At 44.6% G+C, this 14,762-nt stretch overlaps 1 protein-coding gene across 3 annotated transcripts in view; it reads left to right on the plus strand.

Annotated features, from left to right (window-relative positions):
- Positions 1 to 3,991: 3,991 nt before the first annotated feature.
- Positions 3,992 to 14,762, plus strand: part of Kiaa1549 (KIAA1549 ortholog) — a 104,038-nt gene continuing 93,267 nt past the window's right edge. For all 3 annotated transcript variants that reach the window (XM_027391470.2, XM_027391472.2, XM_027391471.2), the window contains exon 1: positions 3,992 to 4,106. The gene's annotated coding sequence lies outside the window, so the exon portion shown is untranslated. The remainder of the gene's footprint in view (positions 4,107 to 14,762) is intronic.

A 14,762-nucleotide genomic window follows, 5' to 3' on the forward strand; every position in this document is an offset into this window, starting at 1 on the left:
CTTAAACTTGTAGCAATCCTCCTGCTTGCATGTGGAACTTACCTTTCAAGTTTGAGCCTGAGACTTATTAAAATGTTGTGAGTTGCCAACATTTAAAAATTAGGAGTTCCATTTAGAGTAAATGAACATATGCCTGGCAGGGCCTGCTTTGTTTGAGTCCAGCATCGGGCTAGCTTTGAACTTAATCCCTCTTTGATGCTTAACTCCTGAGCCTCCCTCACATTGACCTCTGTAGGTCTTTGAGTCCCTTGTATTGTAAAGGCATACCTTTAAAGACAATTGCATTTTTTTTTTGTTTTTGTTTTTGTTTTTGTTTTTGAGGCAGGGTTTGGTTTCTCTTTGTAGTCCTGGGTGTCCAGAAACTGTCTCTGTAGACTAGGATGACCTTGAATTTAGAAATCTGCCTGCCTCTGCCTCTCAAGTGCTGGGATGAAAGCTGTGTGCTTAGATCATTGCCATTTTTATATCTTGTCTTGGGGCCATCTCAGTACTGAGTAAAACAACACTCTAGAAGCCATAGATGACAAGCTTCCATTCGGATTGGCAGGAGCCGTGTATTGTATTTTCTCATTCGGTTTACTTATTAACCCAACTTTTACTTACAGTTCAGCCTGTCATGTTTCAGAATGTATAAGGCACAAGGTTATATATAGGGAGGTATCCTTCCCACCTACTGTGTGACACTGTACCTGGGGAGATGTGAACAAGATCTCCTCACCTCACATAGGGACCCAATGGCAGACCAAACTAAAGATACCACCATCTTGGTGAACTAGTGGGTTTTATTGCAGTTACTTCCAGGTGTATGGGTGAGGGAGGGATTACTTACTGGAGCAGAAATGATTCAAAGACAGCTTCATCACCAAAGCCCACCTCAGTGTGGGTTACACCTACAGATCACTGCACAACTTTTCAGGGCAGTGTCTCTTCTAGACAGCTCAGCCAGTCTGTGTCTCTGTCAGGTGGCTTGGCTGGTCTGACAGTGTCTTTTAGCAGCCTCTATTGCTCCTGTATGCCTGGGGAAGGAGGACCTAGTGATTATGGTCAGTTTCAGGGACTTCCTGAAACCTTTGAGTTGCTGCACAATACCCTATCACCCATCACCCCATCCCCCTTTTTGAAATCTTCCGAAATACTTAACACAAATAGAAACCTCAGTTTATCTCTTCTACACAAACACTCCACCAGGCTCACTGTTCTGACCCAGGAGGCTGTTTGGTGTTGGTACATAAAGCCTGCTTTCTCACTTTCGAGTGGGTACTGTGGGATCCTTAGAGATCATTTGGATTTGGATGCCAGAGGTCAAGTGTGTAGTTTTTCTTTTATGCAAAGCTCCACCACTGGTAGCACCCACCCCTCAGCTGCTGCTGTTCGCCATGTTCCTGCCTGGACTCTGGAGATGTGTGTGGTGGTCCTGCCTGGATCCTCCAGCAGCACTGACTGGTGACTTCTTTCAGTGCATCTTGTGCTATTTTGAGAATTCTGTTGCCCTGATAGGCAGACTTCATTGCAACTCCAAGGATTTGCAGGTTCCCTGGGTCTTTCCTACTGTATGTCCGTGAGAGCCATCTGTCTTGTGACCCAGTGGATACTCAGTAAGTTCAGACTTGGTCAGCTTGGATGCTCCGACCTTTCTAAACTCAGAATTGGCTCCCTGAGTACTGGTTAAGTTGTTAGCAAAATCCTGCAGCTTTCACCAGAGTCTTTTCTTTCTGTGAAAAGAGGGCCCAGTGGAGTAGGCTTGTCTCCACAGTGGGGAAAAAACGTAACTTCTCTATACTTGATTTTCTTCTTAGATTGTGTGTGTACGCTCACACGAGCTGTGCCTGTCTCTCTCTGTCTGTGTGTGTCTTTCTCTCTGTGCATGTAGAAGCCAGAACTTAGTATTAGATTCATTCTTCAGCATTCTTCCACTTTTTTCAGAAAGACAGATTGTCTCAGGCAAACCCAGAATGCCACTATGGCCAGTCTTGCTCTGGGAATCTCTTGTCCCTGCCTCGTAGGCTGGAATTACAGGTGGCTGCCATGGCTACCCAGCACGTATATACTTCTGAGGATCCATACTTCAGTCCTTCGCATTTGTCATTCTGGAATATCTCCCGGCCCCCTTTCTGTTCTTAAAAAAATAAATCCACTTTGTGTATAAAAATTGAATTTTACTGATGTCTGCTCTGTGTGTTGACCCTGACAGGAAGTATCATGTCACATACACAAGCAAAAATGCCATGACATGAGGGATTGGCAGTGAGTCGGTCACCTCCTTGTTCTGTGACAAGGCTCCATCATAGAGAGTTTTTAGGTAATTAAAAGCTTTGTAAAAACAGTTTCCCTTAGTGGACACGTGACCTCAGTGATTTGTTGAGGATGGCCAGTTACAGACTGAAGATTACAGACGGCAGCACTAACTGACGGAGTCAGATCTTTGTGGCTCTGCAACCCTGGATCAGTGCCCCGGAGATGAGTGACAAAGGCCCACGGGCTGGGTGGCTGGAAACAGCAGCCCTGTCTCCTTACAGTTTCCGAGGACTGAAGTCCTACACCATGGTTTGGTTTGGCCATGCTCCCCCATCTCAGGGCTTTAGGGGAGAGTCTCTCTTTGCTTCTCTTAGCTTCTGGCTTTTGCTGTCAATTCTTGGCATTCCTTGGCTGCACCCCTGCAGCCACGTGGCTGTCTTCTCCCACATCTTTCCTCCGTGTGCATCTTTCTCTGGGTTTTCATTCCTGTGTGCGTGTTCACATTCCCTCAGTTTATGAAGACATCAGTCCTCTCAGAAAGCCCCTCCCCCTTGGTTCCAACTGATTGTCTCGGTTAAGACTGTTTCCAGATAAGCTCCCATTCTGAATGTTGTGCATAAGGTCTTCATCATGACTTTGGGGCTGTCCTCCCTCCCCTCAGAGTGTCTGAAGATGTGTGGAGTTGGTCCCTGAGTATTGAAGTTCCTCAAGATGATAGACAGTGTGGTTGACATCTCCAGTTATCATCAGGACCACAGATAGGTTTGATTTTGCCTTCACATGCTAGCGAGTGCAATTATGAGATCGTTTATCGCCTGTTTGCTCTGTAATTTTAAGTTTTGCTTTTATGTATAGTTCACAGTGTGCGTTAGGAATGTAGCTCAGTGTTAGGTCACTTACCTAATATGCACAAAGCCCTCGGTTCAGGCTCCCTGTGCTGCACAGATACACATGATTAACAATGAAAATGGCCTGTAGTTGTTTGTTTGATTAAGGGTCTTGCTCCATAGCTTGGGCTCATCTTGGACTCCCTTTCCTCCTTCCTCAGCCCCCCAAGCTGTTGCGACACCACACCCAGTTGTAGCTTTTAAATGGAGTGTGTATATGTGCTTGGGAATTTTCCTTGTTTTCTTTTAAGTATTATTTGTTTGTTTATGGGTATTGCTTGCATGATTCTCCATGAATGGACATAAGAACTGTGAGAGGGATGTGAGAAGGGGCTGGGTTTACCCATTACCTCCATCTTGGTATGTCCATGATCAATAAAATCCAAGTGCTGTGCTCTTTCTCTACCAGCCGGCAGCGGGGTGCCAGGAGTGTTTGTCTACCTGTTCCCTGTTTTGCCTGTAGCCTGCTCTAGTGAAGATGCTTTGTGCTCCAGCTGTTCCTATCTGGGCCTTTCACCTGCAGGGTCATGTTGAATGAATGCCCCCAGGTACCTTGTGTTCCTGGGGTAGAGTTTACAGAAGGTGGGTGAGGTCCGGGAGGCACACACACACAAAAAGTGTATGTGTGTGTGTGGGGGGACACCCCTAAATGTCACCACATTGGATTGCTAATAAGCTTTAAAAAAAAAAAGAGTTGAAGTTTTTTTCTTAGAAAATCTTTGGTCTGTGAGAGACTTCTCTTTCTGTCCCTGTAGCCAAGCAAAAGAAAGGGTAATTGTGCCCACTGGAGACTGGTTTCGCATGCTCACTGAAGATGCCTGTGTTTCTTATTTAAATAGCCTTCGTAATCAAGAGTCTTTTTCTCTTAAAGGCCACTGATTCCCCTGGAGAAATCAAGTAAGTCTTATACACAGGCAGAAAAGCGGCTCTGAGAGAACAAATCACAAGCAGTGTTTAAAAGCAGAGAATAAAAAGCCTCACTCAGTAAGTGTAACACTGAATATAGTGTTTGCCTTCATATTGTTATGATACATTAAACCAGCGAAGGAGGAGAGGGAGCCATGAGAGGCGGTCCCCAGAGAGCCAGAGCCTGGCTACACTGGCAGAGCGTGGAGGGAGGGGAGGGGAGGCTGGAGAGGCCCTGGCAGGAGGAGCCGGGAGTGGGGTCCCTCACTCAGATGGGAGACCCAGCTTAAAGATGCTCTTTGCCTAGTTTGCTGTTGTCTTCAGTGGTGGCTGAATCACCACGTCACATGACGAAAGGGCTCTTCCAAATCTCATTTAGAAAGTGGTCACTGTTGTTAATGATGCTGTGTGTTTCAAAAGAGGGCGTTTCAATATGTATTTCTGAAAACATGTTAGCAACCAGGCTTTAAGACTAGAGTTAAAAAAATACATTTATTTAGAGAGAGAGAGAGAGAGAGAGAGAGAGAGGGTGTGGGTGTGGGTGTGGGTGTGGTTGTGGGTGTGGGTGTGGGTGTGGGTGTATGCTACAACATGGTTATGGAGCTCAGACAAGCCAGGCAGGTCTGTTGTCTCCTTCCACCATGGGAATCTGGAGACGAGTGTATTTATTTGCAGAGCCATTTTGCCAGCCCAGCAACCTGGTTTTAAAGTATGGGTGGTCAACAGTTAATCATAGTCTTGGGAGCCGAGTGAGTGAGCTCCTGCTTCCAACATGGAAAATTGATGGATGAAATACAAAGGACATTAGGAAGTTTGACCAGTCACTGAAAGAAGCGGTCACTCCATGGGCCAGAAGTAGCACGAACCATAAGGCAGTCTTGGCATCTCTGCCAGGTGGAGGGGCTCATCATAGAAGGTACTCTGGGAGACAGACACAGCTGCTGCCGTCAGCTCAGGACTGATACCCAGACACCCACGGCTGTCAGCATGCAGATTGCCACTAATGAGGACTCATCAGTACCTGCCTTCCCCAAGTTCTGGGAATGTTCTAGAAGGACAAGCAGGGGCTGCCTTAGACTGTAGATGTCCCTAAGACACCTAGATGAAGCTTAAAATGTTCATTCCTTCAGGGTGGTGGTGGTGGTGGTGGTGGTGCACGCCTTTGATCCCAGCACTGGGGAGGCAGAAGCAGGTGGATCTCTGTGAGTTCAAGGCCAGCCTGGTCTACAAAGCAAGTTCCAGGACAGCCAGGGCTACACAGAGAAACCCTGTCTTGGGGGGGGGATCATTCCTGGCCCACGGGCTCTGAAACTGTAAATCTGTAGATTCAAAAGCTCTGCAGTGATTCTAAGAGTAGGACCCCTGAGGAACACTGCTAGCAGGAATGACAGTGACTTCAGAAAGGGAACAACCTAATCTGGTTAAATGAGGATAAGGTTGTTAATTTGTATCAAGGGGTTCTTGTATTTGAGTTCCTCCATTTACTGCCTTTAAATTATTTTTTTGGGGGGTGGATGCTTATAAAATGAAGCACTTTAAGCACTTGAAAGTGTACAGTGTGGTGGCACTAGTCTCCATTTGTAATATTGTACATCGGTCACTGTCACCTACCCTCCTTAGCACCTGGCCACCTGGCTGCTGGCACTGAGCTGTTGTAAAGTATCTGTGGGTTTACCTATTGTGAATGTTTCATACACACGTAAGTGCACAAGTGTGTGTGCATTTGTGGGTGTGTGAGTGTGTGGGTCTGTCTGTGTGCATTTGTGGGTTGTGGGACTGTCTGTGTGCATTTGTGGGGGTGTGGGACTGTCTGTGTGCATTTGTGGGGGTGTGAGTATGTGGGTCTGTCTGTCCATCTGTGTGTTTGTGCCTGCTTTCACTTAGCATAATGTTTTCAAGATTCAAGGTCTATGTTGAAGCATGTGTTGCTGTTTTATTCCTTTTTATGATTGAATAATGTTTCACTGTACAGATATACCACTATTGACTGACTTGGGTTGTTTCCACTCTTTGACTATTAATGCTTAGCGCTCCTGTGGACGTTCATGTACATGTCCTTGTTTGAACACTTGTTTTCAGGAGCAGCAGGTTGTCTCAGTGAGTAAAGCGCTTGCTACCAAGCCTGATGACCTGCGTTCAGTACTCATAACCCATGTGGAAGAAGAAAATTGACTCCTGGGTTCTGACCTCCATGGGTGTACTGGAGCATATGCCTATTATAACTGTCAAAAAATTGCAATGCCTCCTTTCCTTCCTTCCTTCCTTCCTTCCTTCCTTCCTTCCTTCCTTCCTTCCTTCCTTCCTCTCCTCCTCCCTCCCTCCTTCTTCCTTCCTTCCTTCTTTCTTCTTTCCTTCCTTCCTTCCTTCCTTCCTTCCTTCTTTCCTTCCTTCCTTGTTTCTTTCCTCCCTCCCTCCCTCCCTCCCCCTCGCTCTGTCTTCCCTCTTCCTTCCTTCCCTTCCTTCTTTAACAAGGTCTCGCCACATAGCCCATGCTATCCTGGAATTTACTGTGTAGACCAGACTGGCCTTGAACTCAGAGATGACTCACCTGCCTCTGCCTTCTGAGTGCTGGGATTTAAAGCATGCGCCACCATGCCTGGCTGTCTGTTTTCAATGTTTTCCTTCTATTTTGGTTTAATTGGGCATACATTTAGGTAGGGAGATGACTGGATTATAATAATTGTGCTTAACTAGTTGTGAGATCACTGAATTGTCGACAGTGGACATGCCAGCTTTGGACGAAGGTTTCCATTTTCCCATCAGCTCTCCAGTGCTCACTTTGCATTTATTTTCCAGAGTGGCTGTTCTGTGGCTATGATTAGGCTTTTCTTTTCCTTTTTAAAATTAATTAATTTTTATTTTATGTGCATTGGTGTTTTGCCATGGTGTTGGGTCCCCTGGAATTGAAATTATAGATAGTTGTGAGCCACCATGTGGGTGCTGGGAATTGAACCCGGGTCCTCTGGAAGAGCAGCCAGTGCTCTTAACCACTGAGCCATCTCCCCAGCCCCGATTAGGCATTTTTAATGCTTTTCATTTTCATTTCCTCAGGGAATGATGTTGCACATCCTTCCTTGTGCTTTGGCAGTAGGTTATGGTGGTGGTGGCACACACCTTTAACCCAGCACTCAGGAGGCCGAGGCAGGGGATTCCCTAAGTTTGAGGTCAGCCTTGTCTACTGAGTGAGTTCAGGATAGCCAGGGCTATGTAGAGAGAAAAACAAAAGACAAACAAACCAACAAAAAAGTTGTTTAGATAGAAAGGACAACAGGCTCAGTGATTTTTGGTACAAAAGATACAAAATTTCTCTTAGGAGCAATAAATTCAGGAGATAGACTAGGCAACATAGTGAGTGTAGTCAGTAACAATATATTGTAATTTTGGAAAATACTAAGAGAGTGAATCTTAAGTATTTTCACCATAACAAATGAGAACTAAACATGGTTAATTGGTTTGGTTTAGTCATTCTGTGACATCTGCAAATGTTAGAAAACATGCTGAGGGATCAACAAGATGGCTTAGTGGATAAAGACACTGGCTGCCAGTCCTGGCAACTTGAGCTCTATCTCTACACCTCACACGATGGAAGAAGAGGACCAACTTCTGCAATGTGTGTGCACTGCCCCCCATAAATAAATAAATAAATAAATAAATAAATAATAATAATAATAATAATAAATATGCATGTTATAGATTGATACATTTTTAGAATAATAATTATGGTGTTTCCCAAACACAGGAATCAGGCTTGCATGTTGTGTCATGCAACATGTGCAGACAGCTCAGGGGGGCAGAACCTGTGAGTGATGCTAATAGGAGCAGCTCTGAGGGGTTTAGGGTGTATGAAGGGTACACGGGAAGTGCTCCGCTACAAAGTGGGAACTGGCTTTTCACGGCCATCATTGTCACAAACAAGGCAATCTGCTGCTACCTGCCTGTTCTGCATGGGTCTAGCAGGCCATCTCGACTTCTCAGTGGAGGAGGGTGGACACATATTGGCTGACCATCTGTTGTGTGAGGCCCCAGGCAGCCATTAACAGGTTGCTGGGGACAACAAGCAAGCGATTCGGTTCCTTACTGGAGTTTTCTTGCTTCTGGTCCAACTTCTGGCTTGTCTCTGAAAGCAAGGTTGTGAAGAATTGCCTGGGAGGCTAGGTCCTGATACACGTCCCAGGTTGCCACAGCCTCTTGTGGCGCTGCCCACGTGAGAGCCTATCTCTACCGGGTTAGTGTTGTTTTTTTCTACATTACTCTTTCTTTCTTTCTTTCTTTCTTTCTTTCTTTCTTTCTTTCTTTCTTTCTTTCTTTCTTTTTAAAAGATTTATTCATTCTTATTTCACATGTGTGAGTGTTTTGCCTGTAAGAGTGTATACCTCACATATGCCTGGTCCCTGTAGAGACAAGATCAGGGAGGGTATCAGATCTGGGACCAGAGCAATAGTGTTGCAAGCTGCCATAGGGGCTCTGGGAACTGAACCTGGGTCCTGTGCAAGAGCAGCAAGTGCTCTTGGCTGTCCGGCTATTTCTTTAGCCATTTCTCTTTTAAATGGTAAAAGGTCGTCATGGCTTGGGGTGAGATGCAGTGAGGCATTTTGAATGCAACGCCTTTTTTCTATACGTAGAGTTCTTCTTTGCTTTGTAGTTATGGAGTCTTGTGCACAGTATTCAAAACTGTAATCTGAAAATTTCTCTGGGAAACTCTTGAGTACACCTCTCCTATGGTAGGTTCTCTGGGTGGCATGGTAGTCACAGACTTGGAGGCCGGGGGTGGGGTGGGGTCGGGTGGGGTGTTGGGTAGTGGATGGATTTGGCTTTAGATCCTTGATTTATCTGTCACTTGTGGTCTTAAAGATTATAGAATCGTTTGGATCCTGAGTTTCTTCACTGATATAGTGAAAGATATCAGAGGCTAGTTCCTAGCAGGGTGGTCATTATTGTCCACATGAGCCTCAGAATTGACTGACATAGCATTATTTAATTACATTTGTGTGTGTGTGTGTGTGTGTGTGTGTGTGTGTGTGTGTGTGTGTGTGTGTGTGTATGTGCGCGCTCGCATATGTGATGGTACTGTCTGGGGGGAGAATGAGGATCGGTGAGAGGAAAGGAGGATGTCTTGGAAAGTGGAAGGGGTAAATGTGAGCAAAATACAATGATCTATGTATATGAAAAAAGAATTAAACATATTATGTGTGTTAATTAAAAGCTTTTTAAGGAGATTCAAGTCTAAGAAATAAAACAGAACTAAGCAGCATGTAAAATGCCTGTGTAAACAGAGGTAAGAACCCCGCCCCCAGTCAGAGACCAGTTAATACCTTCCACGTAATCATTTAATGACTTGAGAGCATCTATTAATAGCCAGCCTCAGCAAGTGCCCACCTGCCCCCATTGGAGAACTCTCAGCTGTGCACAGCAGAGCCCGCTCCCCGTGATGGGCACCAGCCTGGTACACTTGGAGAGTGGGGAGGAAGGAGATGGGTGTCAGGGTAACTTTTAGGGGTCAGTCAGACGAGAGGGCCTGCACTCCTCCAAAACAGAAATCAGGGTACAATTCAGGGTAATAAGATGTTTTCATTATATATTCATTATGGAAAGAGTCAATAAATGCAAATTATATACTAATTAAGATTAAAATTTAAGAAAACAAACAAGGGAACGTGGCAATGAATGCCACTTGATGACATGCTTAAAAACGAGCAACTGGTAAATTTTGTTATGTATATTTTACCACTTTAAAAGAAATGATGGGGCTGGTAAGATGGCTCAGCCAGTAAAGGCATTTGCTACCAAGCCTGATGACCTGAGTTTGATTCCGTTTGTCACACATGGTAGAAGGAGAAAACTGACTCCCAACTTTATCTTCGGTCTTCCACACACGTGCTGTGACCTGTGAGTGAGTGCATACATGTGAGTTAGGAGGGCTGAGAACCACCGCTCTCCAAGCTGTCTGTAAGGGGCTGCAGAGGGGACAGGACATTGATACTGTTTAGCCACTGTGGTTGCGGTTACTTTGTTCTTCACTAATCTGGGTGCTGCTTTGGAAATGTTTTAACATTTCTATTTCCTCCTCTCCCTCATGAGTGTCATAATTTCTAAGACCTGCTTGAGTCTTTTTTTCTCCATCTTTCTGAACTCTGAACTAAAGAGAGAAGGAGGCTTTATCCCAGCATTGTGGAGCTGGGGGTTCATCTGTAGAATTTCTAAGGAACAGCAAGACACCCGCAACTTTGTCTTGAATTCCTAATCAGACAACTCAGGGGTGTTCTAAACATAAACATGATAACGCTTCAGACACTAAATAATTACCATTCCTTCTTTAATTATATCTTTGAGCATTGGAATATCTTTAATTAATGCAGGCTTACAGATGCAACCTCCCTAATGAAGTAACTAGTGTCAGCAGCCATGGCCTGAGCAGGGGGTGAGAGGCTGTCGGGGAGCCTGCCCCTGCTGGAGCAGACCATCACAGCCTGAGTCCAGCAAGGATTCAGCCACTCAGAGTGGCACAGCTGGAAACCAAGTATCTTCTATAAGCCCCCAGACCACCTGGAAAGTGTGGGCAAAACATTGACCCTGCACCCCAGGAAGCGTCCTGCCCCATCCAACAGTTGAGAGAACTTTAAAGGACGCCCTGAGAATATAGTGTGCCAGACAGTGTGGGCTGTCTTCAGAGACAGATGGCCCGCTTTCTTTAATGATGAACTAGTGAGAGCTTCAAAAAGGAAAGGGAGGAGAACTTACTGTAGGAGACTTAGGAGACGTCTGGACCAAAGCAGTGCGCTTCTTGTTTAGGGCCTGACTTGAAAAAAGCAAGTGGGCAAGAGTCTCAAGGCCATAAGGAATACTGAATAGGAAGTAGATAGTTAGGTAACATTAGGGATTATCTTCAGTTTTGTCGTGGTGGTGATTATATTGTAGTTGCTTTTTAAGAATCCTGTACTAGAGAAATGGAAATATTTATTGATGTTAAGGATGTTTGGAATGATGTTTCTCTCTATGTGTGTGGTGTGTTCTTAAATGTGCCAGCAAGTGTGTTCTCTGCATGTAGAGGTTAAAGGTCAACCTCAGGAGCTGCCTTCCCTGTTTCTTGAGATTGTCACTGGCCTGGGACTCACAGGCTGACGGGCCAGTGAGCTTCATAGATCCTTTGTCTCTGCCTCCCCAGAAGAGTTACAGGGGTTACAAGGCGTACCACCATGTTCAGCTTTTTGGTTGGATTTTGGGGATTGAACTGAGGACTTCACGCTTGCCTGGCAGGGACTTTGATTGAGCTATTACCCCAGCCCTAGAATTCACTTTTTCTCCTCTTTAGCAGCTGAGCTGCTGACATTAAAGCTGTGCAATTCTAGTTTTTTTTAGCTTTTGTTTATGTTTATTTGACAATAAAAATTTAAATGCCAAAAATGGATATATTGGCAGCTTTTTTTTTTTTTTTTTGATGCACACATCAAGAGGCTTTATTGCAGTTGTTTAACGAGCTAACCCCATGTTTGCTCGGGCCTTTCATCCACCCACCATGGCAGATGGCTGGGGAAAGACCCCGAGAAACCACGGGACAAAGATCTTATAGGGCAGCGTAAGGGGAGTGTCTAGGGGTACGCACAGGTTCAGGATTGGTGTGCCTCCAGGCTTGGAGGGCTTGCCCTGTGTTGATTGGTCAACTGGTTGTTATAGCCCATAGGCCCTCCCAGGGTGGTTACTATGCTCTGCTCGAGTCATTGCTGTGCTTGTCCATAAAGCACAACCAGAGCCGTAAAGCATAGCACCACCAGCTAACTTCTGATTGGTTCCTTGCCACGAGGCAGGCATCTGACCTCCTAGTGACCAAGGCAAGGTCAGGCAAACACGTGTTAGACTGTCATGGCTGCCGAAATGGGGAGCTGGTCCCTTCATTCTCCAATTTTCTTTTTGGAGATTCCAATCATGGAATTGTTGTCTCTCCGGCGTCCCCATCAGGGAGTAAGTGATATTGGCATTCCCTAGTAAGAGAGTTTATTTTGACTTAGTATTTCAACCAGGGAAAATGGGCGACATATTCTTTCCCATGATACTTCCTGCTGACTTCGGGACACAGTTAGGGACCCAAGAAGGATGAAATGCTAGTCAAAAGCAAAAAGGGAATTTAGGCAATGGGGAATCCATCAGGAGCTTCTGGTTAGCAGATTCTGTTGCAGAGACAGGGGGTGTCCACATCAGCTGGACTGGTTCACATCCACAGCAAGTCCAGGGCTCAAAGTCTACTTAGAACAGCCTGTAGTCAGCAACTGATACTCAGATGTCTGCCAGAAGCAGAAACCTGTTTAAGACATATTTAAACTGGGAACAGAAGTTAAAACTTATTTACTGAAACCCACAGTGCAGAAAAAACAGATATCTTTTCAAACAGCAGGAACATATATTTTTAACTTTGAGTCCAAGCAAAAACTATAGATTTGGGTTAGAAGCATGTACATTTTTCTTCTGTCCAGAGCGCCAGGTATGGATTGGACAGAGGTACCTTTGGCCTGAAGAAAAGCCCTTTAAGTTTATACTTAGATGATAACCAAAATAAACCTAAAAACCTTGAGATTGTGACTGAACTGTAAGTAAGGTAGTCACTACTTTATCAGCTAACAAGCTGACTATAATCTTGTGGATCTGACTGCCTGATGCTGCTAAGCTGACAACCATTAATATTTCAGAGATCTGAGAAGGGTAAATTTTATACAGTTTCTGAATCTATTAAAAAGCATCAGAAGTCAGTTAGAAGCCAGTCCATATACAGTTAGCTATGCCCAAGTCTCTCCATTAGCATTGGAGGCAGGAGTCTCAAAGAACAGCAATCTTCGCCAGGCCTATAAGGTGAGAGGTTTTTTTCTCTCGGTGGAAGATGGACATGGAAAAGACTGACCTTGTTTTGTCTAGGCAAAGGGGGTGCAATCAATTTTCCAGTGTCCAGCAGTTTTGTCCACAGTCTGGGCCAGGTCCTGGCAGGCAGCAGGTATCACATCTAAGCATCTCGCTCACTGGTCAGTGTCGTCATCATCCAGGTGTAGGAACTGGGGTGCCTCATAATCTTCTTTGGAGACTTTGGGTCACTGTCAGGATCTGGCAGTCTGTCTGATATTATAAACTTTTAAAATAACATTTTAAATGCCATATTCTGCAGGTCTCTGAAGCATTAGAGGTCTATCTGTTTTAGTTACTTGTCTAGTCACACAGGTGGCTAGGTAAGGCCTTAATTCTGTAATTAATTTTTAGTTTGACTGTAACTGGTTTTAACTTAGTAAAATATTTGACACTTAGCACAGTTGAATTTAAATTGCATATAATATAGTCTCCTTACATTCTTTGAACAGTAGCCACATGTACACATTTCAGTTGCCTGCTCAAGCTTAGCTTCTGAAAACACAAACTGTATTAATTTGTATTTTTAACATCTTATAATAGATTAGCAGCCTTTATAAAACAAGAACTTTACATTGTCATCAGACTTTGCTTAAAAATGATTCTGAATTGAAACATTAACAAAAATATTTTAGAAGCATAAATATTAATGTCTTTCTGTAACATATAGAAGCATTAACATTTTAAATCTTCATTGGAAAACTTGTTTCTAAGATGGTACCTCCTAATTTCCATGTGGTCACTTTTAGTCAAGATGACGGTTCAAATGTCTTTTTCAACTTCAGCAAAATGGCTACCAGCCAGCCACGTGACCAGCTTGCCATGTGACTGACTGCAAAATGGTAACCTGCACCATTTGTTTTAGCTGTATGCTTGTAACAGAACTTAGGTTATGCCAGGAAACAGATAGAACATTTTAAAACAAGCATACATAACTTACTTGAGAAATAAACAGAACTTTTAAAACAGAATTAGCTTAATATGTTTAAAATTTTAACTTATATTACCAATTTTTACTATTTGTAGACATGAGAAACCATAGCAAACAGTTTACATTTTTCTCTGACTTTTAACAACCTTTCCTCTGACCTTTGACAACTTTCCTCTGACCTTCTATGACTTGCTTTAACTCTCTATAACTTTCTATATACCTTTAGTTCATTTCTCTGATTCCCTTAGACATTCTTAGACAAATTTCTTTCCCTTTTCCTCTTTATTACTTTAGTCTCCTACATTTTCTCTCATTTCTCAGTCAACATAAAATCTCTTACCAAAGTCCTTCTTGTAGTTTTTAATAACTTTAAGGCTGTTTCTTTTTAATGTCCGGATCAGGCCAGATGGTTCACCTGCCCCAGCTCCATGTGCTCAGGGCAGAAACCTGGGGGGGGGGTGCTGCTGGTAATCCCAGACCCTCTGCCAATGCAGGGGTGGGAAAGAGACCCCCGAGGCTTCCCTGCTCCAACATTCTGCACACCACGTGTGTGGAGCACGGAGAAGGCCGGGCAAATGGTGGCCTTGCAAGCCACGTGCTCAGGGCAGGGGAACTCCTGCCACATGCTAGGACCTGCAGCAGGATGGCTGCAGTAGTGGTTGGAGTTCAGAACAGCAGCCTCACCGTGTGCTTGGAGACAGGGGACTCTGCCGAAGCACACTCTATCCCATGGCACGTGGCAGAGGAACTCCTGTCCCACACACCACGTGCTCAGGGCAGCAAGAAAAGACCCCTGACCCACGCATGCCACGTGTGTGGGTAGTAAGGACAGAAAGAGACACCAGGCTTAACAAACACAGCACAAATGTGAAACTTGGACAGACAGCACAGTAACACAGACTAGGGTCCTATTCAGAATT

Source organism: Cricetulus griseus (genome assembly GCF_003668045.3).
Source record: "Cricetulus griseus strain 17A/GY chromosome 1 unlocalized genomic scaffold, alternate assembly CriGri-PICRH-1.0 chr1_0, whole genome shotgun sequence".
NCBI classification, from domain to species: Eukaryota; Metazoa; Chordata; class Mammalia; order Rodentia; family Cricetidae; genus Cricetulus; species Cricetulus griseus.